Source organism: Vigna unguiculata, chromosome 6 (assembly GCF_037176805.1).
Source record: "Vigna unguiculata cultivar grain cowpea cultivar isolate G323 ecotype 2 chromosome 6, ASM3717680v1, whole genome shotgun sequence".
Classification (NCBI taxonomy): Eukaryota; Viridiplantae; Streptophyta; class Magnoliopsida; order Fabales; family Fabaceae; genus Vigna; species Vigna unguiculata.
The window spans coordinates 29,297,736-29,323,718 of NC_140797.1; the positions used below are offsets into that span (position 1 = coordinate 29,297,736).

Sequence of the window (25,983 nt, forward strand, 5' to 3'; positions counted from 1 at the left end):
TGGTGCATAAGATCATGTGCTTAAAATTGTTAGAGTGTTGCTGCTTATATTGTGTTTGAGCATGCTTGGGATGGTCTATATGACTAGGGGATGAATGCACATGTGAGATGCTATAAGGCCTGGAACATTATAGATGGCAATGCTTTTCATTAGGGGTACTCTAGAATGAGAGCAAATGAGAGCAACTGAGAGTAACATGTGTGAAGTGTGCTTGAACCTGAACTAAAACCAATATTGCGCAAGTATTGGTGTAGCACCTGGCGGTAAGGAGGGGTGTGCCAGGCGGAGTCTACAATTCAGTGAATCCTAAGGCGTGTGGCACCTGGCGGCAGGGGAAGTCCCACCAGGCGATAGTTGCAGTGGCAGTGAAGACTAAGACACTTAGCGCTTGGCGATACGTGTCCCCCACCAAGCGATCTGGAAGCGGCAATGCCTGGCAGTACGTGTCCCCCGCCATGTGATTTTGCTGTAGCAGATTAGTGTTATGCTTGCTATGATGTGTGTGATCTATACGACTTCTAGGATATCTTAAAGGTCGGCTTGCTAGTGTTCCTTGAGTTGAGCTCGGAACGTATCCCTTTTGAGTTGAGCTCGGGATAGGGGTTAAGCACATGGCATTTCTTGAGTTGAGCTAGGAATGGCATCCCTCGAGTTGAGCTTGGGATGGCGGATGAACACGAGGAACCCTTGAGTTGAGCTCGGGTTGGCGAGTGTTGTCGGTGTGAGTGTGCTGGTTGTGGCCAGTACGGATGGGTCCAGATAGATTGCCATCCTCAATAGTTGACTGGCGAGTTTGGTAGTCTAGGGACGTTGTGAATTATGTTCGTATATGGGAACTCCACCTGGCGTTACAGTGTATGATCTGTAGCAATGGTTTCCCGCACGTGCTCTATCGGTTGTGGCCGATAGGTATGGCAGTAGGTCATCTTGAGGTAATCACTAGAAGACGTAGAACACGGTTCACATGGTTGTGGCCATGTGATGTGAAATCAAAGGATGGAAATCCTTTGGCGTGATTGTATTATATATAATTGTACTATATATATATATATATATATATATATATATATATATGTTTATTTTGTTAGTTCACCCTATCTGCTTGTGTTTGGTGATGATCGTATACGTGGTATACGTGAGCAAATGGTGTTGCAAGTAGATCTGGTGAGACGTAGAGCCGGAGCGGGGCTAGTCTTGGGGAGTTTTTCTCAGAGTTTTTACATTGTCTTTATGATTTCAAATAAGTTGTAATTATTAGTAATACTGGACTATTTGAAAATTATAAGAGTAATTATGTTCTTGGATTTTGAATTATTATTAAAGTAATAAAAGTTTGAAATTTCCCTCGTTTTTGGGAAATGGATTTATAATTAATGAGACTTTATTTTCTTATTTTATTTTATTATTTAAAACCATAATATCCGGTAGGGATGTTATAACCATGAGTCAGTCAAATTTTTGAAAAGCCAAGGCAAGTTAAACAAGAGACATGCTAGGTGGGTAGAGTTCTTAGAGCAATTCCCATATGTTATCAAACATAAGCAAGGAAAGGCTAATATTGTGATGGATGCACTTTCAAGAAGGCATTCCCTCCTTTCCATACTTGAAACTAAATTTCTTAGTTTTGATCATATTAAGGAATTGTATCCAAAGGATGTTGATTTCTCCCCCATTCTTAGTGAGTGCCACCAAGGGGCTTACAAAGACTTTTACCTTCTCAATCAATATCTTTTCAAAGGCAAGAGACTTTGCATTCCCCAAGGTTCTTTAAGAGCCTCACTCATTAGAGAGGCAGATAAGGGAGGTTTAATGGGGCATTTTGGGCCAAATAAGACTTTGGAAGTCTTAAAGGAACACTTCTATTGGCCTCACATGAGGAAGCATGTAGATAGGCATTGCAAGAGTTGCATAGCATGCATGAAAGCCAAGTTTAGAGTCCAACCCCATGGTCTTTATACTCCCTTGCCAATCCCTTCCAACCTTGGGTTGACATTTCTATGGATTTTGTCTTAGGCCTCCCAAGGACAAAAAAAGGTAGGGATTCCATTTTTGTAGTGGTGGATAGGTTCTCTAAGATGGATCATTTCATTCCTTGCCATAAGATTGATGATGCAACTTATATTGCAAATCTTTTCTTCAAGGAAGTGGTGAGACTACATGGCCTACCTAGGTCCATTGTGAGTGATAAGGACTCCAAGTTCCTAAGCCATTTTTGGAGAACTTTGTGGGGTAAACTTGGCACCAAGCTTCTTTTCTCCACCACTTGTCATCCCCAAAGTGATGGCCAAACCGAGGTGGTTAATAGAACCCTAGGGCAAATGTTGAGATGTATGATAGTGCAAAACATTAGAGAGTGGAAGGAACTTCTTCCCCACATAAAGTTTGCTGCAATAGGGTTGTGCATTCCACTACTTCTCATTCCCCTTTTGAGGTTGTGTATGGGTTCAATCCCCTAACTCCCTTAGACCTCCTTCCCCTACCCACTCATGAGGCATGGACTTGCCAAGATGGGGAGGCCAAAGCCAAGTACATCCAAGACTTGCATTCGCAAGTCAAGGAAACCATTGAGAGGAGAGTTAAGAAACAACAAGAGCATGGTAATAAGGGAGAAAGGAAGTCATCTTCCAAGAGGGAGATTGGGTTTGGCTTCACTTGAGAAAGGAGAGATTCCCTACTCAAAGGAAGTATAAACTCCTCCCTAGAGGGGATGGCCCCTTTCAAGTCATTAGGAGAATTAACAACAATGCTTATGAGTTAGACTTACCCCCAAGCTACAACATAAGTAACTCATTCAATGTTTGTGACTTTTCTCCTTTTGATGTAGGGTTTAAGAATTCGTGGTCGAATTTTCTCCAGGAAAGGGAGGATGATGAAGGCGTGACCACCTCCTTAGAAGCTCCCTCAAGAAGGATCACTAGAATCATGTCTAGAGGGGAGTCTTCTATTCCATCATCTTTATCTTTGTTTTGCATTACTTTAGTTTGAATTCCCTAAGTTTGTTTCTAGTTGACTTATTTTGGTTGACTTGTTGACTTTGACCCAAAGTTGGCCTTTTGACCAAGATTAGATTAACTTAAACCAACATGTTAATTCTTGTTTGTCTTATTTTGTAGGTAATTAAGAGAAAGTAGAGCATGGCTAGGTGGCATATGGTGATTGGAGCACATGGATGAAGTGGAAGAGAGAGGAAAGCAAAAAGCATAAAGTAAAAGCAAAAGTAGACATGTACCTTGTCTCTTTTTGCCTTTTTGGGTTATTCCATTGAAGGCTACTTGGTCTCCTTCCTCTTTTAGCCTAGAATCTTCATGGGAATGCATCCACCAATCATTTCTCATGTTTTTGTATTTGCTAAAGGACTCCTATGAACTCCTATTAAAAGGGTGTTCCTTGTCTTGTAAAAGGGTTGATCATTTTGTTTATAAACTATTGTGTTTCAACCATCTCTTTGTCGTGAGCTCTCCTTCCTAGAAGTGAACTCACCTTTGCCTTATCTTGCTTGCAAGTGGTAGCACCATCACTCATCTCTAGGGTTTGATTGGCTTAGATCCCCCACTATGAGTGGCGTGCTTCTTCCATTATTCATCTTCTATGCTTTCCATTTTTAATGTTTCTTCTTTCATTTTTGTTATTTAAGTGTTGTTGAATCCATGTGGGTTTAAGCATGAATCCAACTCTCTTCTTCCTTTCATGAGCTTGAGAAATGAACCTTCACATCTAGATAGCTTGCTATCTTAATGTCCAGTGGGAATTTTCAAAAATCTTTCTTAAACAACTTCACCATATTCATAACTCTAAAAGAAAACAAGATAATCCTTCATCAACAAACAAAGCAGTAGGCACCCAAATCATGTGAAAGCATACAATTTCAAGACTCTATGACTCAATATCCGGATCATACTCTTGATATAGAATTATAAAGGAAGTATGCGCCTGTGTTGCTTCTAAACTTTGCAGAGTCTAGACGCAAGGGGTTATCACCCAACCACACATAAGGTTAATCCTCTAATGTCTTGGGCCCAATATGTCCCAACCTCTTGCCACTCTCACCACATAAATTATTCTACTTTATGTGAGCGTGAATAATTTCTAGAGTTCAGGATACCTTCCTTTATCATGAATATTTGAACCCCTAACTTTGAAATACACCAAAAATTAACGTTTTTTCCCAATCTTGTCTCATATTCCACAAAACACTAATCACATAAAATAGAAATAATGTGAAACCTTAGCTTCCATTACCTTACTCAAGCTTAGCCAAACGAAATAAGACCCCAAGGAGAGCACCACAGCTCTAGAAACAGATTAAGGAGCTAGAAATATTGGCACACAAAAATACAAGAGGGTTATTAGGATGAACCCTAGGTAGAGCCACCACAAGACAGTTGGAAAAAGAAGGTTAGGGTCTACTTACTTGGAGATATGAGTTCAGGCAACTCTAAACAAAGAAGATTCGCTAACTTGAGGAGGCAAAAACTTGTGCCCTAGCAGAGCTGCTGCTCTAGAGTTTGAGGAAGGGGAGGAATCTATTTTCTGTAAAAAGAAGCAGAATGGAGGAGTAAGGGGTTGTGAGGGGGTTTTGGGGGTCCCCATAATGTGCTGACTCTGGACTCTTAAAAGGGTCAGGCCCAAGCCCCTTTTTAGAACAGAATTTAAATAGAAAAGGGGTCTCGCATACGTCTACCAAAATAAGAACATCTGAACATTTAAACTTTAGATTTCACGTAATAGTAAAATTGTTATTAATTAAAACCTTTTTTTTATATGCGATTCACGTGAAGAGAAAAATGTCTTTCCAATCAATCATAAAAGCATTCCATTCAACTAAACATATGATGCACCACGAACACGATATAAAACTAACGTATTATTTTTCTTTAAATTTGCAATTATTCACGTCATCCTAAAAACAATTTAGGCATATGGTTTTCCGTTCCGTGACCGAATATCTGCATTGTTCTTGTTCTTCAACTTCCCCACTATAGTTCTATTGTCAGCTTTAACGAAATGGCATTTACCTTCTTGTTTTTCTCAACACTGTTCTCACTTCTTCCTAATATGAGAGGCAAAGGCTTGAACTCTTAGTCTTCAAAAAGGGCATTTCATGAGATCCATTGAATACCCAGTGGAGTTGGTGGTTACCATCACTAGTGCAGTGAGGGCTTTTGGCCCCGGTTACTTTCGTGATTCTGCCTCGGTTTTAGAACCGAGGCATATTGGGGCGAGGCCAAAAGGCACCTCCTTTTGGCCTCGGTTATCACCCGAGGCCATAGCGTCTGTTTTCTGCCTCGAGTCTGAAAGAATCGAAGCCATAGCGTCTGTTTCGTCTTCGCAGTGGTGGCTATGGCTTCTGCTGCTGTTCTGGCTCATTCTCGCTCACCGTTGCAGTGGTGATGATGACGCGCTATTGTAGTGGTTTCTGCTGTTTCACATGGATCTGTGTGGTGCGAAATTGCACGTCTGGTGAAGATGACTCGCGCTCCCATGGTGGTGTTGTGTGAGGATGCGCTGGTTTCATTGCAGGTGCTGATGGCAGGTCACGGTGGTGCGAGGTGTTGCCATGGTTGTCACTGGTTCTGTTGCAGAGAACACAATGCATTGTGAGGTCCGTGAATGGTGCAGCTGCGGTGGTGGTGGTGGCAGCGAAGTTCGCGTAGAGTTTTCGAACTGACCCGCATCGGGAGGTGATTTGCAATCAGTGAACCTGGACAGCGCGACGGAGGCGACGACGCACGACTATTGATGGCAGATGCTGGTCGGCGACGGAGGCGGAGCGTGATGGTGGTGGTAGAGCGAAGAAATTCGCGCAGAGAGAAGAGAGTTTGGGAGACGATGAATAGTAGTTAGGGTTCGCGAATTGGGAATTTTAACAGACTTTATGGCCTCGGTTCAATTAATAACCGAGGCCAAAAGCCCCCTTTACTGCCTCGGTCCTTAAAGAACCGAGGCCAAAAGCCTGATGCTGACTTTATGGTCTCGGTTCAATTAATAACCGAGGCCAAAAGCCCCCTTTACTGCCTCGGTCTTTAAAGAACCGAGGCCAAAAGCCTGATGCTGGTGGCATTTTTGAAAATTTGAAAACTGGGCTGCCTTATATGCTTCGGTTCATTTGTAACCGAGGCCTAAAGCCCCCTTTATTGCCTCGGTCCTTAAAGACCCGAGGCCAAAAGCCTGACGAAATTGTAAAAATGCCACCGCCTCCTTATAGGCTTCGGTTCAGCTGTAACTGAGGCCTATAAGGCGAAGTAAAATGTCAAATCTGCACTAGTGCATTTTTGGAAAAGGTTTCTATCGCAACAAACACAAAAGAAAATGAACTCTTATAAAATCATTTTTTATTGTACGATCTAGAAGGTGGCATTGAATGCCGCTCTCAAGTTGGTTAATTTGGAACTTCTTACATAAATAATTGATATGGGTCTCTGCACACTAAAAAAAAAAAGATATATAGCATGGGTCATTTTATGGAGGTTAAAAATACCTCCACAAATAAAGATCATATAGACAGATTATGATAGATTTTATAAAAGCTGATAATATAGGGTTTTTTATTTTTTTTAGGAGGTTTATGACCTCTGCAGATTGCAACACATTCTGCTCTAATGAATTCATGTGTTCCCTCCCAAATCAAAAAAGTAATGAATCTTTCCCTTTCACTCAAAAACTTCAGTTCAGAGTGCCAATCGATTTCGCTCCGCGATTAAGCCATGTACTAGCCTCCGTTGCAGCGATCTTCGTCGCGCAAGCTCCGCCGCGTCGTCTCCGTCGTGCCAGCTCTGTCGTGCCAACTCCGTCTCGCGGTCTTTGTCGCGCCAGCTCCGTCGAAAACCTAAGTTCAGAGTGCCAATCGATTCCACTCCGCAATTAAGCCATGTCGTAGCCTCCATTGCAGCGATCTTCGTGGCACCAGCTTCGTGGTGTCGTCTCCGTCGTGCCAGCTTCGTGGGTGCTTTTGAAGGTGCTTTTCTTCTTCTCCCCCATTTCTCTCGTATTTGTATTTCTACTTTGTACTCTATGTACATGTTTCTGTAGATAGAAAAAAAAGGATGCTCGTGCAATTATATTGGGTATGGAATCATCAATAATACAATCACACCAATCATCATTTTTCACAATAGACATTATTGTCACTTGGTAATGGTTTGAGTTGGACCCTTTTTTCATGATTTTGTCTAATCCATTGGGAGCTGATTAGAATTGGCTTACTCATTAGTCGGCGAATTGGTGCTCATAGTCCAAATATTGCTTGATTTTTAGGACTTTTCTTTATATATTATACACACACATAGAACAAAACTCCGGTAATTTTTCTAGATGGTTTTGGTGTTTTTTAATAAGAATTGGTGAACTAATCCAAATTCTATCTCTATCAGTAAGATTAATCCAGTTCACTGATCAACTTGGTTATCCACAGTACTGTTTCAAAGTAATAATGACTATGATATTTTAATGGGTTATTTAATTTTTAGTGTTATCTGTTGTAATAAGTGCCATAGAGGTGGAAAAAGTAATTGTTAATTAATTTGAGACTCTTTTGAAAGTTTGCTTGAATTGGTATAAAATGTAAGCAGTAGCAGAGATACCTTTGACCCCTATTTAGAAATTTTGAGCTCAAAACAATGTCAGGTTTGAGAGTACATGTCCATGCATGAATTGGCAAATGGTTATAATCATATCTGACCCCCCCAACTCACAACCAGTGTTACCTTTTAATAAAAGTGATACACATATATATTACATTTCGATTAGCCTTAACTTTACTCAAAACAATTTCAAAGAACTCAGTATTGTGTCTGATTAACAAAACCATGTTGTGTATTTTTCATACAAGAATTCATTAAACTATTTCAGTTATGTGTTTTTCACTGTTCTTTGGTGAATTAAATCCCAAAAATTCATCAACAAAACTTGTTTCATTGGTGCTCCAAAATACTCACAATGTGTTTCTAAGAGTATCACTTATGGTCAATTAATGTGTTTCTTCACTTTTGTTTTTACTTGCAGCTGTCAATGGACTCATCACCTAATCTCAACTAGCATCCTGGTTTTATTCTCTATCTCTTTATTCATTTGTCATTTGTCATGTTTATGTGGCCTATATTATTAAAACTAGCATTATTTGTGTGGCCTACATAGAAGAACAACTACCATCTGTGTCTTTATTCTTGTCTTTATTCTGCAGAAAATTTAAAAATTGTTCTAAAGTATATCCTAATACTAAAACTTACAAAACAATATTATAACAATGATAACAAACCTAAATTTCCCTTTAGAGCATATTCTGTAATCTGTATTCAGTTCTTTGTCATTATGCATTGGGCATTGGCCTTTCAGTTACTTCTGCAAATAGTTTCAAATATTGCTAATTCCTGGGAAAGTTATGTTGGTTTGGATTGGTTTGGTTACATGGAAAGTTTGGACATTTGATGTTTTACTAGCTGGTTGGTGGTAATCTTTTCTGTTAGCCGGTAGTAGCATAAATTTCAGTTATGGGTTCCTGATAGAAAATTACACTAATCTCCCATGCTTTATATCTAGAACCATTTGTAATGCTTTGTAAATAAAAGTAAGGTAGATGTATGAAATTCATTTGTCTAAATAATCATTGTTAACGAATACAAACAATAATATAAAATAAGGGATGTAGTTCAACCACTACTCTTAAACTTGCATCCTTCTACATTACTATTATTTCATATTTCTTTTATTACTTCTGACCAACAGCTTGTCATTGAAATAACACAATTTTTAATGTGGTTATGAGTCTGTAGTATATTGATTCAATTACAAAAATGGGGATAAAGATAAGCAATAGGAAAGGAAGACTGTCTCTATCCCTACGAATGAGGAAGCAACACTACTGGAAAAATCCTGATTACAGACATATATTTGTATGAAAATATTTAAGAAAGAAATTCATGCATATTCTTCTTTTAAATGTTTTTGGCATGAAATTCATTTGGTTTTTTATAAAAAAAAAAATGTATTTAGCAGAAAATTTAAAAATTGTATAGTAAAAAATTTCTGCATCAAATACAAGTAGATTTTCTTATTTAAAATTATTTGCAAACAGAGATGTTATAATTACCTACAAATTAACTTATGTATATGTCTATTATATAACTTCTTTTTCTAATAAAACTTTGCAGGAAAAGTATTAAAAATTGAGAATTATTTGTTAAATATAAATTTGTAGATAATGACATTGTAACAACCTAAGAAAATAGAATATTTGTACTTTCTTTGATTCTTACAATTAAAGTATTAAGTAAACCTAGTTCTATGGAGTGAAGAAATATACACAAGCATGATAATAGAGTGTAATTGGAGTCCTTTTACTGTCTAAAGTATTTCCAAATACATGAGATTAATAAAATCTTTCAAAAGGCAAAATAGGACTAATAATTTATACCATATTAAATACCTAGGTAAATTACTTCCAAAAGAAACTCATTCCATTGCACTCAATATACTAGCTAGCATCATCACCCTGCACCATGCTTATTGGAATCGATCATTACAAAAGAGACACGACCCCACAAACAATGCAGCTAATGAAAACTTTGAGTAAACATGACCCCAATTTCTACCGCTTCTCTTCTTCACATTTCAAATTCGTTTCACTCTCAATAATAATAATTGCTCCTTTCTAGATGACTATTTTGGTCCTCCTCCTGGATACCTATCAATTTGAATTTGGTGTGCGACTATTCAATTTTGGATTGCAGATTCTAATGGTTTTGTTTAACATCATTTCAATGAGGGAGCGGAACTTGGGATTTCATGCAGAATGACATCAACAAGCTCAAGAACATTCAGGAAGGTCTGCCTGAACTTCAATTCAGCTCTTGGACTGCATGATCCTAGTGAGCTCAACAGTTCAACTCGTGATTTCAGTCTTTTACGGTAAGTTGTTGCATGGGTTTGATTGATCCTGATTTCACTCCAATCATTAATCATATTTTTTAACACAATAAGCCAAATTAAATTCTGATTTATAGTGTATAATCATTTACTTCATTCACAACTCATGGTTCTTTTTATTTGGTGCAGCATGGATTTTCATAAACAAGAATCATAGTGACTTCTCATTAATCTGAAATTGAAGGAGCATCATTTGGCAGTCACTTCTGAAAAGGTAATTAAGTTTCAATAAACCATGATTCTTTAAGGAATTGGTACAGTTCTCCCCATGCATTCTTTATATCTAGTTTTCACTGTTGTGATTCACTTTTGGTTTCTCATAAATATATGTAGCCATGCCAAAGGTGAAGCGTTTCCGAAATCCACAGAAATCATCACTTCAGCCTCCGGCTAATTCTTTACCATCAATAAATCTTGCACCAACAAATGAAACCTCATCACACACTTCAATGAGCACTACACCACCAATAGATTCCTCATTGCCCACTAAGAACTCACAGCAACCCGAAACATCTACAAAACATGTTCAATGTGAATCTTCATCATATTGGACTGTTCATGCAATAGGTATATGTCATATTTATTTTTACATGACCATAATTTTTAAAATTTTACTTATGGTTAAGTAAGTTGTTTTATGGTTAAAGACTTAGAAGGAGTTATCAAGAAAATTAAGGTGAAGGTCAGAGAAGTAAATAACTTACCTCGTGGGGAACGCATCATTGTGGACTTTGATGAGTTAGGCATGGCAATTGGTGAATATCTTTTGTAAATGTTACATTTACTCAAATGTTTACAGTTAAGGTACAAGAGGATCATCTGGTGGTAGCAACATTTAGGGTGTTGATGATGTTTTTTAGGATGAAACTATTTTAGTGTATTATGAACTTTGAGTAAGTATGGATTAAGTTGTAATTGTTTCAATTTAAATTTCTTTTATGTTAATATGTTGATTTTGAGAATCAAAAGTTCTAATGATATATATTTGAGCACTTTGATTGAAGTATTTGATTGAAGTTTACAAAAAATATTGTTGATGTAAAAATATAAGTACCTCAAATGATGACATACATTGTCAAGTATAGTAAGAAATTCTAATTACAAACAAAATATTGTTTTTTTATGAGATTTGAATAATGCAAGAAAAATACAATAATAAATCTACAAATTAAATAATACAAACGAAACAAGTTAAAATTTTTACAGTATAATCCTCAAATTGAAGAGGGTATTAACCCCCACAAAAAAAATGAAAAATAGGAATTTTGGAATCAAATAAGTTTATGGAAATAAAGGAGGTTTTAAATCTCCACAAAATAATAGTCATGAATAGGAGATCCATTAAAAAACTTCCACAATATAAATCTGGTACCAGGGGTTATAGAAAACCTCCACAAATAACTTATGGGGAACCTATCTATGGAGGTTTGAAAAACCCCTGCAAATTATTTTGTGGAGGGTAAAAACCCCCGCTAAACGAAATTAAAACCTCCACAATTTAGCTTTTTTTTTATAGTGGCATGTTATTCATGCATGCCTATTGTTCGGTATTGGGCTCCTTTCCTATGTGGAGAAAAGGCCCAAAACTTGAGAAGCTCATATCTCACTTAACCTAGAGGAGAGGGGGCTGCAAAATAAATAGAAAGACAGAACAATAGAGTCAGAACACACTGAAAACCCTAACCCATAGAGGGAGAGGTAGAGGGAAATTTTGTTCACGTTTTTCACAGAGCTGCCACCGTAAAATTGGCGTTGCAAATTCGTTCACCATTGGATCGGACTGAAATTTTTACAGCAGGTTCGAAACTCATTGTTCTTCATTCTAACTGGTCGGATCGTTGATACGAGGTCTGAGTTGGGAGATATTAATTTCGCACTGCAATAGTGATTTTATAGATTTTTCTTCTCGTGTTCTTCTCTATTTGAAAGCTTTGTTGCTTTGTTTTTTGATTGGGTGTTGGCACTAATTTTTCTATCGATAGAGACTCTTTTGTACTCTTGTTGATCATAGTGGAGCTTTTTCTTTGGTCTGGACGACTCGTGATTTTTACCCTTGATTAGAGGGGTTTTCCACGTTAAAAATCTTGGTGCCTTTATTTGTGCATGTGGTGATTTAGTGTTTCTGCTCTTTGATTGTTGTTCCTCATTGATTCTTGCAAGTTAGGGGAAATTATATTCGTTGCATTCTCTGGTATATTGTTTGTGTTGTTGTTTTCCCCATCACCTATCTATGTATTGTCGGTATCACTTCTCTGTTAATCATAATATATCAATATACTTTCCTTTTATAAAATATTTCTTTCCCTCTCTTCAGTTTATATTACAGAACTTAGAACAAATGGGTAAAGTGTTTTAATGGTGATTTTTTTTGTTGAGAAGTGTATCGGTCTCGAATCTCAGGGAGACGAAAACCAAGAACAAACTACCCATCTGGCTCTTACCCTGATAGATATGGTTTTCCCTTTTCTAGAGTTCAGTAGTTCTGGTTCCAAAAAAAGGTCTCTCATTCTCTTATTCTCTTCTCCTTTATATAGGTCTCCTACCTACGTGATTTATAGGAAGACATTCTCCCATTCTCTTCCTCTCTTCTCCTTTATATAGGTCTCCTACCTACCTGATATATGGAACTAAGTCCTATTTTTTCGCTGGATATTGTCATAATCGAGATCGTGGTGGGATGGCGAAAATAATTTAAAAAATACAAAGGAGTCGCCACCATAGTTTATTATGGAAAACTATAGAAAAATCTTAGAAAAGAATAGTCTTCGAAACCAAATTTGAGTTCGGGAGTCGGTTACGTGTGGGGAAGGTATTAGCACCCCACAACACCTGTCTTAAGACGGTTCCCTCTTTAATTAAGTGTTTTGATTATCAAGCAAGTCTGAGACTTCACATGACATTCAAAACTTATATAAAAGAAAATATAATTTTTTATTTATTTTATTTATTATTATTATTATTTTAGAGAATTAAAGCCTATTAAAAAAACACCTTTTTAATTACCAAGATAAAAATAAGAGGAAAGAGAAAGGTTGAGCACATCAATGACAAACCCAAAATCATCTAACATGAGAACCCCGAACACATTTAATCATACAACAGTTCAAACGATCATATATTTGATGTTATAAGAGAATCATGAAAAGCATTAGGAGCAAAGAAAATTTACCTTAGGGTGACCCCTTTTGTGTGTCTGCTTTGTAATACAAAAAAAGAGGGGTTTTTCGAATTTTTTTTTTCTGTCCCTTGCATTGGAGAAATTTTGTACTTATATAGACACCTTGGGGTACCCCTGAAATCCTAGTCTTTAATTATAATAAAATATATGAAGAAGGAATTGGTCCTGATGAAACCTATTATAGAAATTAAATAGTCGCATAATATCCACGGTGTTGATTATAATTATTAACGAAATATTGTCTGTAATTACTAGAATCATATTTCCCGTCACATAAAGATCGTGATCAAATCATAACATATTTTTCATACAATTGATTCTAATTATTACCAGGAATATTTTCTTTTAACTATTAAAATTGTACCATTCTCTAAAAGCATTATTATCGGGAATATTTGCTTCTATTTAAAATAATACCTTCCCAGACTGACAATGCAAAGAAACACATCACATAAGTGTAAATGCAAGATATGTATTCAAATTATTATAAAAAAGATTGCTCCTAATATTATACTTTTCTCTAAAAACAGAAATTATGAAACGTATTGTTCTAACATGTCATGTGAAGAGTGTAAATAGCAAAGAGTGTAAAATGTCATGTGAAAATATATACAAAAAATTTGGACTCATGAAAAGCGTGTGATAATTAAAAATAATTAGATTCTCCCTTCTCTTGGTTTTTTTCTTCTTTTCTTTTTTTTTCTCTTTTTTTTTCCATGGTAGAATTAAAGTTAAAAAACCTACCGGCAATCAAAACATATTTTTTATTTTATTTTATTATTTATTATTATTATTTTATATATTATTATTATTATTATTATTATTATTATTATTATTATTATTATTATTATTATTATAACAAAACAAATGCATTTACCCGAACGAAATTGGGTGTTGACAGCTGCTCCTCTTTACTTAGATTTGACTAGATAATATGAAAGTGAAATTTTCATATTATCATAGTAAAAGATAAGTAAAGATAAAAGCACTAATTTCGTTCGGGTTTCAAAAATGAAAAAAAGAGAACTCGATCATTGCCTCGTAGAGGGCCGATATAACAAAAGAAAACATGCACTTGACCATTGCCTCACGGAGGGCTGATATAGCAAAAGAAAACCTGCACTCGACCATTGGCCCGCAGAGGGCCGAGATACCAACAGAAAACCTGAACTCGACCATTGCCTCGCAGAGGGCCGATATAACAAAAGAAAACCTAAACTCGACCATTGCCTCGTAGAGGACCGATATACCAAAAGAAAACCTAAACTCGATCATTTCCTCGTAGAGGGCCGATATACCAAAAGGAAACTTGAATTTGACCATTGCCTAGTAAAGGGCCGATATTGAAATGAAAGTTTGTAACCATTCTGTGAAGAGGGTTCTAATATGTGAAAGTCAAATTGAATTTTGTGAATGCATGAATGAATGAGAATCATATTTGTTCTTGACAAATCATGTGATAAGTGTATACTTGAATCTCTAGATGGACAAATAATATGAAACCCAAAAAGTTGCCCAGGGTTATATACATGAAGTAAAATAGACGACTCAGATGAATTGGTTTGGGAACCTTGTTTAACGTAAAAAAAAATGTGTATAAAAAATGATGGCAATGTGTGAAAACTTTGACTAGCATAGAAACAATGTGTAGAAACATTGGCAAGGTGTGGAAACCTTGGCTGACTTAGAAACAAGGTGTAGAAACCTTGGCAAGGTGTAGAAACCTTGACTAACGTAGCTACAAGTTGAACCTTGGCAAGGTGTGGAAACCTTGACTTACATAGAAACAAGGTGTAGAAACCTTGGCAAGGTATGGAAATTTTGACTCACATAGAAACAAGGTGTGGGAACCTTGGCAAGGTGTGGAAACCTTGACTTACGTAGAAACAAGGTATGGGAACCTTGGCAAGGTGTGGAAACCTTGACTCATATAGAAACAAGGTATAGGAGACTTGGCAAGGTGTGGAAACCTTAGCAAGGTGTGGAAACCTTGGCAAGGTGTGGAAACCTTAACTCATATAGAAACAAGGTGTGGGAACCTTGGTAAGGTGTGGAAACCTTGACTCACTTAGAAACAAGGTGTAGAAACCTTGGCAAGGAGGGGGAACCTTGACTCACATAGAAACAAGGTGTGGAAACCTTGGCAAGGTGTGGAAACCTTGACTGACACAGGAGAACCATGATGATTATAATTAGATATATTATTATTTTTTCATTTTTTTTTGAAAAAGAAAGATTCGACAACCACTCATATGAATGAAGATGGTTTTGATTCGCAAAAGTTACAAGAATTTTTTTATTTCATAAAAAGAACTATGATGCATGTACATGATGCATGATGATTAAGACATGTTATGAAATTTTCTTTTTGAGCATTTAGATGATTTATGCATACATGAATATGCTAACATAATATGATATGTGCATGAATATGCTAATATGATATTTGCATGAATATGTTGGCATGTATGTGACTTTTTTTCTTTTTGAACCAAATACTACATGGAACCTAATTTTTCTAACACATGTTTGGATATTTTTTTGTTTGACAATTGATGTCATGTATATGAATGCATGCATATGCTAACACCTGGTATGAATTTTCTTTTTATGAATGCATGAGTATGTTGATGCTTATTATGACATTTTTTTTTACATTTACATTATATGGGCATAAAAATGCTGACACATGCTATGTATTATTTTTTTTAACATTGATTATGATGTGTGATAATGCTGTTATGTTTATTTCGAGCATGTATGATGAATGATAATGTTGGCATCACTTATGGATTTTCTTTTTGAACACTAACAATATTAGTGTATGATGCACATGTTATGATTTTTTTTTTTTTGCATGAACAAAGTTGAAACTTTGATGTATGAATTAATGTATGAATGCATGATGAAAGTTCCTTTGTTTGTTAATTTTTTTTCTTTTCACAAAAATGAATGATGTATGTATGATTAGATATGAATCTATGCATGAAGCATACCCTTGTGTATTTTTCACCTTTTACATTGTATCAAACTTATTTCAATTGATCCCCAATTTGTTGTTATTTTTAGATTTATGGAATCCTTCTGTTTTGATTTTTTTCTTTGAAAAATATTCTTTGGTCTAATCAGTTTATTGAGAAACTTTTTTTCTGTATCATTGCTTTTTGAACACTATTTGAGTGACATACATGAAATTGCCAAAGTTCTTGGAAGGGCTTAGATGAGGTTATTGACTAAGGAGTTGCCCCAATTTTATAGTTAAAAGTTAACTTCAAGACATGAGGTGTTTGGTTTGTCCCAGTTATTGGTAAAAAAAAGGATGGAGACTTCAAAATTTGCCCTAATTTGAGGGTATAGATTGGTCTCAATGTGTTTGAGGTTGCCCTAGTTTTTGATAGCATAAGAATGTTGAAAATAATGGGAGACTTCATACTAGTTGCCCCAATGTAAGTCTGACAATCAAAGTCAATAATTGTCCAAATTCAAAATATCCGACTATAGTGTAGGAACAACAAGTGAAACGTCTCCCCAATGAATTTCAAGGTGAGAATAATGAGTAATGGTAGGAGAAAGGTAGATCAAAGTTTAGGCTCAAAGCAGAAAATATGATAGAAAACGCATGAAGAATGAAAGAATGAGAGGGCATGACCTTGATTTGACTACTCGTGCTATTTTTGATCTCGATGGAAATATGTCAACAAAAAATAAACTGCCCCAGTGTTTGAAAGCAAATCTTTGAACACTTTTTCAATCTTTTTTTTTTAACAAACCTCTTAACATGACAAAATATTTTTCTCTAAATTAAAGTTTTCAAAAAATAACAACCAATCATTGATTTGTATGGACTTTATTAGGCTTGTATTGTGGCCAAGGCTAAGGGATATAAAAAAAATGGATAGTGAAGGCTCAAAATAAATAGTATAAAGGTTATTTAAAACAAGGGTTTTTGTCTAATGTTGCACCTAAAATTTATTTAACTACCTTTGTTCACCACTTTTTTTTCACTTTCCAACTCTTGTTTCTCTTTTTTTTTTTTGCATAACCAATTTTGTTTGTCTTTCCAAACTTTTTTATTTATTTTTATTAATGAATTACAAGTCAAATGAAATAGATGCAAACATTATGTTAACTTTAGTGGGAAGGTGACCCTTGTTCAGGGTAATTAGAAAGAAATTTTAATTTTTTATAGGCTCAAAATGGGTAACAAAGGAAGACTTTTTTTCTTGATAAAGAAACATGACAACAGATCATTTCAATTCATGATTGTTTTACTTTCAAAAGCTTTAATAAAAAAAATTAATCACATTAGAGGTTGCCCCTTGTTTGCCCTTATTTTTTTGAATTATTTTCTATTTTTTTTGTTGTCTTAATTTTTGCCTAGACCGCCCTCTTGGGTTTTTAGTCTAGCAGACTTTTCTTCATTTTTTTTCCTTCTTTATTTTTTTTTTGTTCAAAGACTCACTTCAATTTAAATTTCATTCTAGGACACCTGCCCCTTTTGTGATGATCTCCATGGAATACAAAAGAAAGATTTATGAGGGCAAGGTGATGAGAAATGGGATGGGAAAGGAAATGAATTTGAGCAATTCCATGTACACATATTAGAGCAATGATTCAAAAGCATGCCACTTTTTATATAAAAAAAAAACTATTTATTCAACTAACTAATTTGACCAAAGAATAATTTATTTTCTCCTCTCTTTTTTTCACTTTTTACAAGATTCCATGAATTTATTAACCAAAAATGGGAAACAATTAATTTTTAATTTATTATAGTGAAACTTTTTTTCAAGATGTGGTGTTGATGCATGTTGTGTTTTGCAAAGTGACATGAAAATGCAAGATGCTACAAATTTAGAAACTACTTACACACATGCATGTGAGTGTATGTATGGTATGTAACTCTAATTAACTCACAAGCCTCTAGAGCTGAAGTTAACCTCAAGACATAATCCACAATGATAGGCGACCTAACAGATGTGGCATGTCAAGAGGAAGCAAACTCTAGATGAAGTCTTCCCAATAGTCAAGTAGATCCGAGATCTAACATAACAATCATTGGACCTCCACTCCTTATGGCTACCCAAACCCACACATGCAAAATAACCAGAAAATTCCTAGACATATGTAGTAATTATCTTCTACTCTAGGTTCAATAATTTTAACAATATAATCATATGAGGACATCAAAGCAAGTAAAAATGACATAAAGACAAACAAAGATAGATAAATATACATGAAATAGAACAAAAGACAAGGGGAAAACAAATATATTAAAAAAACATACCTTTTGCACACTCAACTAATAGGATTGACTCTCAAACATGTCCCTAGTGGAGTCGCCATCTGTCGCAACCAAGATCGCGGCGGGACGGCAAAAATAATTTAAAAAATATAGAGGAGTCGCCACCATAGTTTATTATGGAAAACTATAGAAAAACCTTAGAAAAGAATGGTCTTCAAAACGAAATTTGAGTTTGGGAATCAGTTACGTGTGGGGTTTTTCGATTTTCTTTTTTCTGTCCATTGCATTGGAGAAATTTTGTGCTTATATAGGCACCTTGGGGTACTCCTGAAATCCTAGTCTTTAATTATAATAAAATATATGAAGAAGGAATTGGTCCTGATGAAACCTATTATAGAAATTAAATAGTCGCATAATATCCATGGTGTTGATTATAACTATTAACGAAATATTGCCTATAATTACTAGAATCATATTTTCCGTCACATAAAGATCGTGATCAAATCATAATATATTTTTCATACAATTGATTCTAATTATTACCAGGAATATTTTCTTTTAACTATTAAAATCGTACTATTCTATAAAAGCATTATTATCAGAAATATTTGCTTCTATTTAAAATAATACCTTCCCAGGCTGACAACGCAAAGAAACACATCACATAAGTGTAAATGCAAGATATTTATTCAAATTATTATAAAAAAGATTACTCTTAATATTATACCCTTCTTTAAAAACAGAAATTATGAAACGTCCTTTTCTGACATGTCATGTGAAGAGTGTAAATAGCAAACTGTGGGGGTGAAAATATGTACAAAACATTTGGGCTCATGAAAAGCGTTTGATAATTAAAAATAATTAGATTCTCCCTTCTCTTGGTTTTTTTTCTTCTTTTTTTTTTGTTTTTTTCCCATGGTAGAATTAAAGTTAAAAAACCTACCATCAATCGCCTAACTGTTCGGATGTAACTGCGTAGGTGCCACGTTGAGCTCACAAAGTACCCCCATGGTGAAGTCATCTAGCGGTAACCTAACATACAGTTGGGAGAAATGACACATATACATATAAAAGAACTTCTCGGTAGCCCCTTCTTGGTCGTGACAGACACACTCAATGGCGCTCACCCGCTCTAATGAAACGATACCACGGTCCACGCCTTTTGCGATAACAGGGATGCAATTTAGGGATGGCAAAAATACCCGTGCCCGCGGATAAAATTCGCGACGGATAGTTACTACCCGTGGGTATTTATTACCCGCGGGTAGCGGGTAGCGGGTATTTTAATACCCGCTTATAAACGGGTCGGGTACGGGTATCATACTATCCGTACCTACGGGTACCAATTACCCGGAAAAATTTAAAATTAAAATTTAATTTATATTTTATTAAGTTAAATTTAATTAAAATTAGAAGTAATAGTATATTTTATTATGTCCAATTTAATTATAATTATAATATAATTAAAATTTAATTTAATTTTTATTTTATTTTTATAATTTTATATTAAAAAATTTATAAAACACATATTTTTTTAAAAATTTGCGGGTATCGGGTATCCACGGGTACCCACGGGTTTTAAAAATATCCGCGGGTATTTTTTAAGTGGATACCCGGCGGGTAAACGGGCAGGTAACGGGCAGATTTTTTTTTGGCGGGTCGGGTTGCGGGTAGCCACTATCCGTGCCCGACCCGGCCCGTTGCCATCCCTAGTGCAATTCAACCAAGAATTCAGCAGACAAGACCACCGGAACAAGGACAACTAGATACGAACATCAACCGCTATCCATTCATAACCGGCCTTGGCCGGCCAGTTACTCTCTGCTATTTCTTCAAAAGGGTCTTCTCTCACCTCAGTCACCGTCTCCATCGGAATTCTGCCCACCACAGCCACCGGGCTAGTACTCTCCTCCTCAACACGTTTACCTACACTCCTCCCGGACTCCATACTCTCACTACTGGAAGAAGACAACGACACAGTATCACTACTACTAGACATACCTTTTCAGAAAAGATGTCGGTAGGAACAAGGAACTAGTCGGACAGGTATAACGCACGCAAAGTCTCTGATTACAAAATTCTCGCAAATGAACTAACAAACACAAACCCTTCGCGAAATCCACATTTATAAGCGTGAATTCCAAACGATACAACTTCTTCCCACCAAAAATTCATAACCCATACTGATCGACACAAAGCACACCAAAGGTCATGAATATCAGGAACAACGACACAAAACACTTTTTGATTAGACCCTTGACAGCCCCTTACCTGCCACAAACCTTTTCCTGTCTTTAGCCTTAACACTGCTCATCACAGCTAAAGGTTGGGGGACTGGTGTACCGCACCTAGTCGGCCCAAACGGAAGATAGCAGACGATTATCACCCTTTACCAACATAGCTATGTCGACAAAGGTTGGGGGATTGGTGTACCGCACCTAGTCGGCCTAAGCTGAATAATAGTAGGTGTATCACACCTAGTCGGCCTCCGCCAAATAATAAGTAAGCATCATGTGTATGCTAAAAGTACCCGGACCAAAACCGCTAAGAAGCGATGCTGATCTAATAAGTCGAAAACAACCATAACGGCCTAAGTCGTTAAAGGGTGACCAGTTCAGGCCGACCACTCTATACAAACAACCAAGAACTTAGTAAAAAGACATAACATTCTAATACAAGTCACCAGTCTCCAACAACCGAACTAAGGGCCTGAGCTAAGGCCCAAGCCCACCTACGACCCAATCAAAGGCCCAACCCATGACGTGGCCAGACATAATTAATGATCTATAAATACGCATGGACCCCACGAATTAAATGTACGCATTCATTACTTCCTTAATCACTTGATTTGACTTTTTGAGAGCTTTCGCTGACTTGAGCTTCGGAGTCCCTTCTGTAGGTAACCCTTCCCGGGTCCAAGCAAACATATGCCAACCGGGAAGAGGCCTACTAAGGAGATAGCGGACTATATGGGTAAGGTAACACTTGTGCCTAACTCATCTTATTTGTTCTCTGCAGGAACAATATTCCTTATTTTAATTCTAGTTATGTTGCACGTCATGGTCGTTCTCGACATAAAAAAGATCATGTCACTATGGAACATCATTTTAGGGTGAATATATTTCTTGTTACAGTGGACAAGCAGTTGCAAGAATTAAATGACAAATTTAGTGAGCAAACAATGGAAATTTTAACCCTAAGCAATGCTTTAGTTCCTAAGGATGCTTATAAAGCTTTTAACATTGAGGATATATGCAGTCTTGTGAACAAATATTAGATTTTAGTGAGCAAGAGAAGATTAGTTTAAAATTTCAACTTCAACATTTTATTATTGATGCTCCTAATAATCTAGATTTAAAGAATTTATCAACCATGCTTGAATTATGTCAATCTTTAGCAAGAACACGGCGATCAAGGACATTCTACTTGATTGATCGTTTAATTTGTCTTATTTTAACTCTTCTTCTCTCTACATCTAGAACAAAAAGATCATTTTCTGCAATAAAGATTATCAAAACAAGATTACAGAATAAAATGGAAGATTAATTTCTTGCCAACAATATGATTATTTACATTGAAAAAGAAATAGCTGAAAATTTTAGTTCTAGTTCAATTATTGATGAGTTCACGTATCTGAAGAACGAAGGGCAATCTTTTAGCTATGTGTGCTTTCTTTTTTAGATATCGTTATACTAAATTATGTATTCATTTTTATTGTATTAGTGACAATAATTAAATGTAAATTTTGGACGTATTATTTTAGCTCCCCCAACAATGTTAGTTAAGATCCATCATTGGATGGTTCTACGTCAAGTCGAAAAGTTGTCTCCATCTAGAGGTTTTGAAACAATGACCATTCCGGGATGGTCCGAATGATGGAGAGAATAAGAACTATTGGAATTTGGTTCAAAAAAATATAAAAAGAAAATAAATATTCAAATTAAAATATATTTTAAATTTTTGTTTACTTCAATTTTTTTAAATTCTAATAAATATTTTTTATATACACTAATAAAAGTTATAATACATCACTTGATCAAAATGACGCAAATAATAAATAATAAACATAATAATAAAATTTTAACATAGATCTTGTATCTTTTCAACTCCAATATATGTTGGATGGTGATAAAAAAAATTCATGGAAATTACATTAAACTTTTATATTGTAGTAAATAAAATTTATTTATACAATTATAGTGAAAATTTACAATATGATTAATAATGAGTTATAAAATAAAAAATAATTAGATAAAATATATTGAAATAGTATTCTACATGATGAAAATAAACAACAAATAAAATATTAAAAACTTAACAAATGTGCGTCTTATAAAAATCAGAGAGACTATTGAAAGAAATCGCACAAAGGAAAACAAATGTATAATTAAGGGTGTGATAAGATGAAAAATATCTAAGAAAACTTTCCAAATATTAACGTATATATTGAATGGTTGAGAAATAACAAAAGTTATTTTAGCGAAACAAAAAAGTTCTTCAAATGAAACAAAAATTAATAAAAATAAGTAAATTTTTTTTATATTACCTAGTAAATGAAGAATTTATGTTATTAAACACTTAAACCGAGAGTATTGAACATTCTCATGTGAAAGAAAAATATACAATAAATAAAAATATTAAAATATAATATAAATATTCAAATGTGATACATAAAAAAATTTTAATTGGCATACATCATTTTAACATAATTAGGTAAAGGTTGTGATAAAATTAGAGCTGTCAAAACGGGTAACCCAGCCTGACCTGACTCGACCCACCACGGGTTGATGATTTAGTGAGTCAACCCAACCCAACTCCCATTTTAGTGAGCCAAAAAAAATCGAACCCGACCCGGCCCACCACAGGTCGGTGGTTAAACAAGTTGACTCACGGGTTCACTTAATTAAAAAAAATATAATTTTTTATTTTTTTCAGTCAAAACTAAATTATAATTCTAATTAAAATCTAAATAAACTTTAATACAATCCAAATACAAACCAAATCAAAAAAATACAAATTATTTATGTGTTAGCTAAAAAAACTAACCTAACATGACCCAAATATAAAGCCCAACTTAATGAAAAATACATGTGTGACCCTTTTATCTGCGGGTTGGTGAGCCAACCCAGCTCACCACGGGTTCAACCCGGATGAGCCGGGTCAAAAATCAACCTTTATTGAAATTGTAAAAAAAATCAACCCCACCCGGCCCGAACCCGTGGTGAGCTGGGTTGGCTCGCGAGTTCAAACCCATATTGACAACTCTAGATAGAATGAAAAATATATTGGAGATGCGAATGAGTTTCATAACAAACCTAATAAGTAGAAGAAATAAAAAATAAAAAGTATATATATATATATATATGGTTACTTAATTAATTGTGAATATTTTAATAATTTAAACGGGGACGGGTATTACGACAGAGATATTTACATTCCCATATTCATACCCATACCTAGTTAATGCGGAAATTTTTCGTCAAAGCAAAGACGGGTTATGGCAATATCTACGAGGGCATGTTTATTTGTCATCTCTACTCACCATGCTAGGCTTGACTGAATATATAATGCAAATAAAAAAAAGAAAAATATACTCAAGAGATGGGTGGACTGAGACATAAGAATTAATTTGTGAGTAAAAGGAAAAGGCAAAATGCCATTTATGGTGCAAATGGATTAAATGACGAATTAAAAAATACCATTGAGAGTGAATTTACTGTTATGTGTTGTTTAATAATAATGGAAAAAAAAGTTGTTATTTGAATAAAATAAAAAAGCCCGTTGTAACCAATGGTATAATGTAATGAATAAATTAAAAATGCTCTTTAGAGAGGGTCTGATCGACACAAAGGTATTTGAATTAAATAAAAAGGTCTTCGAACGAGGGTTCAACCAACGCTTAGAGTTGTTAGTTATGTTAGCTATGTTAAAAATATATAATAAAAATATCAAATTTAATAAAAATATTTGTATAACATTTATATAAAATTAATTTTTGTTTCAATTTGGAAAGCACAAAATTGCACATTTTTACAAAAATTGGGACTAAATTGAGACAAATTAAAATAAAGGGACCAAATTGAGACTAAGGAAATGACACCTGGCATAATACTGACACGTGTCACTGTCACTGCCATATCACTCTGACACTGCCACATGGCACGATGACAGCTTGACACACGGCAATATTTTGATTTCTTTTTAAAAATTAAAAAAAAAATCAAAAAAATAATAAAAAAAAATTCAAAAAATCGAGGAACTGACACGTGGTACTCCCTCTAACGGCGTCAACCTTGACTTAACGGAAAGGGCAGACTTGAGACGTTTTAACAAAAAAAGGGACCAATTTGAGACTTTTAAAAATTTGGGTACCATTTTAAAATTTTGACTCCAAAATGGAGACCAAAGGCATAATTAAACCAAAAAAACAGAGCACGTGGAGCATTATAAGCGGAACACATGGACAACGAGGAGTGTAATGTGTATTTAATGAGTTTAATAAATTTTTAATCATGGTTCATATGTTTACACGTCTTCTTTAGCTCACCTAATATGTGTAAAAAAAATGGGTGTAAAAAAATAGAGGGAAAGAGTGAAAGAGAAAAGTTAAGTAGAGACTTTTTGTTTTCCCTCTCTCATTTGCAAAAAACACCGGTTTTACTCTATTGAGTGTTTTTTCTCTCACGAATGAGAGAAATTTGTATGTTGTTATCTCCCTCAAACCCGATTCTATTTATAGGACCTATAAGAGATATAAAAGTTCCCAGCTGAAGCGTCACGACCATCAAATGTCTTCAAATCCCACTATCCAAAATAGAATACCTTTGCACTTTTCTAAAGCACAAGTATTATATCAAACATGTCCTCTCTTACACATTGAGACACCTTTTCTGTCAAGTCTCTTCCTCATAGATCTTCCTTAAGCTTGGAGGCTAAGTATTGTAGGAGGACTGAGACGATATCATCCCATAGAAGGACACCATTTTTTACATCATTTCAAACATATGTCAGGCTTAAGGTATGCTAAGATAACCTAAAGTCACATTTAATCAAAGATTAAGATACCTTAAACTCATCTAGATTAGACGAGGCCTAAACAACCTAGGCTTAATCTGATAAGACCCATAAAATTGATATAAAAAGAGGGGGCACCAATTAAGAAGTAGGCACTATTCAAATTTTAATATTATTTATTATAGTTATTTGACGTTTTATTGACTTGAGCATCAAAGTGTCAATGTAAGAACCCCAACCCTTCAAAATTGGAAGGAATTAGAGCAAGGGAAAGACGTCGACTTGAGAATCAGGAGAATAGATATCTAGAACTTGCCAAGACATCTCAACCTTTGTAAGAATAGTTTAAATATTTGAAAGGAAAAAGATGACACTAATAGATCGCCACATATATAGTGCCATAAAAGTAGTTTAATGTAGAAGCATTTACTATGAAAATTAGTTTTATATTGTCAACAAGTCACAAACCATTATTATTATTATAATGATAGTTAAGGTAATTATTCTATAAATAAAAATTTGTGATACTATAATTAATTATTATAAATAATATTTTTTTATCGATGAAGAAATGTTTATAATGTAGAAAAAGGTATATAAAAGGAAAATGCTGTGAATCTCACTT

The 25,983-nt window shown here is 35.1% G+C and overlaps 1 long non-coding RNA gene across 1 annotated transcript; it reads left to right on the forward strand.

Annotated features, from left to right (window-relative positions):
• The first annotated feature begins 10,078 nt into the window (after positions 1-10,078).
• On the forward strand, positions 10,079-10,845 carry LOC146885747 (uncharacterized). Its single transcript, XR_014995549.1, has 3 exons — positions 10,079-10,135; positions 10,255-10,488; positions 10,569-10,845. It is a non-coding gene; the product is annotated as an uncharacterized LOC146885747 (long non-coding RNA).
• The last annotated feature ends 15,138 nt before the right edge of the window (positions 10,846-25,983 follow it).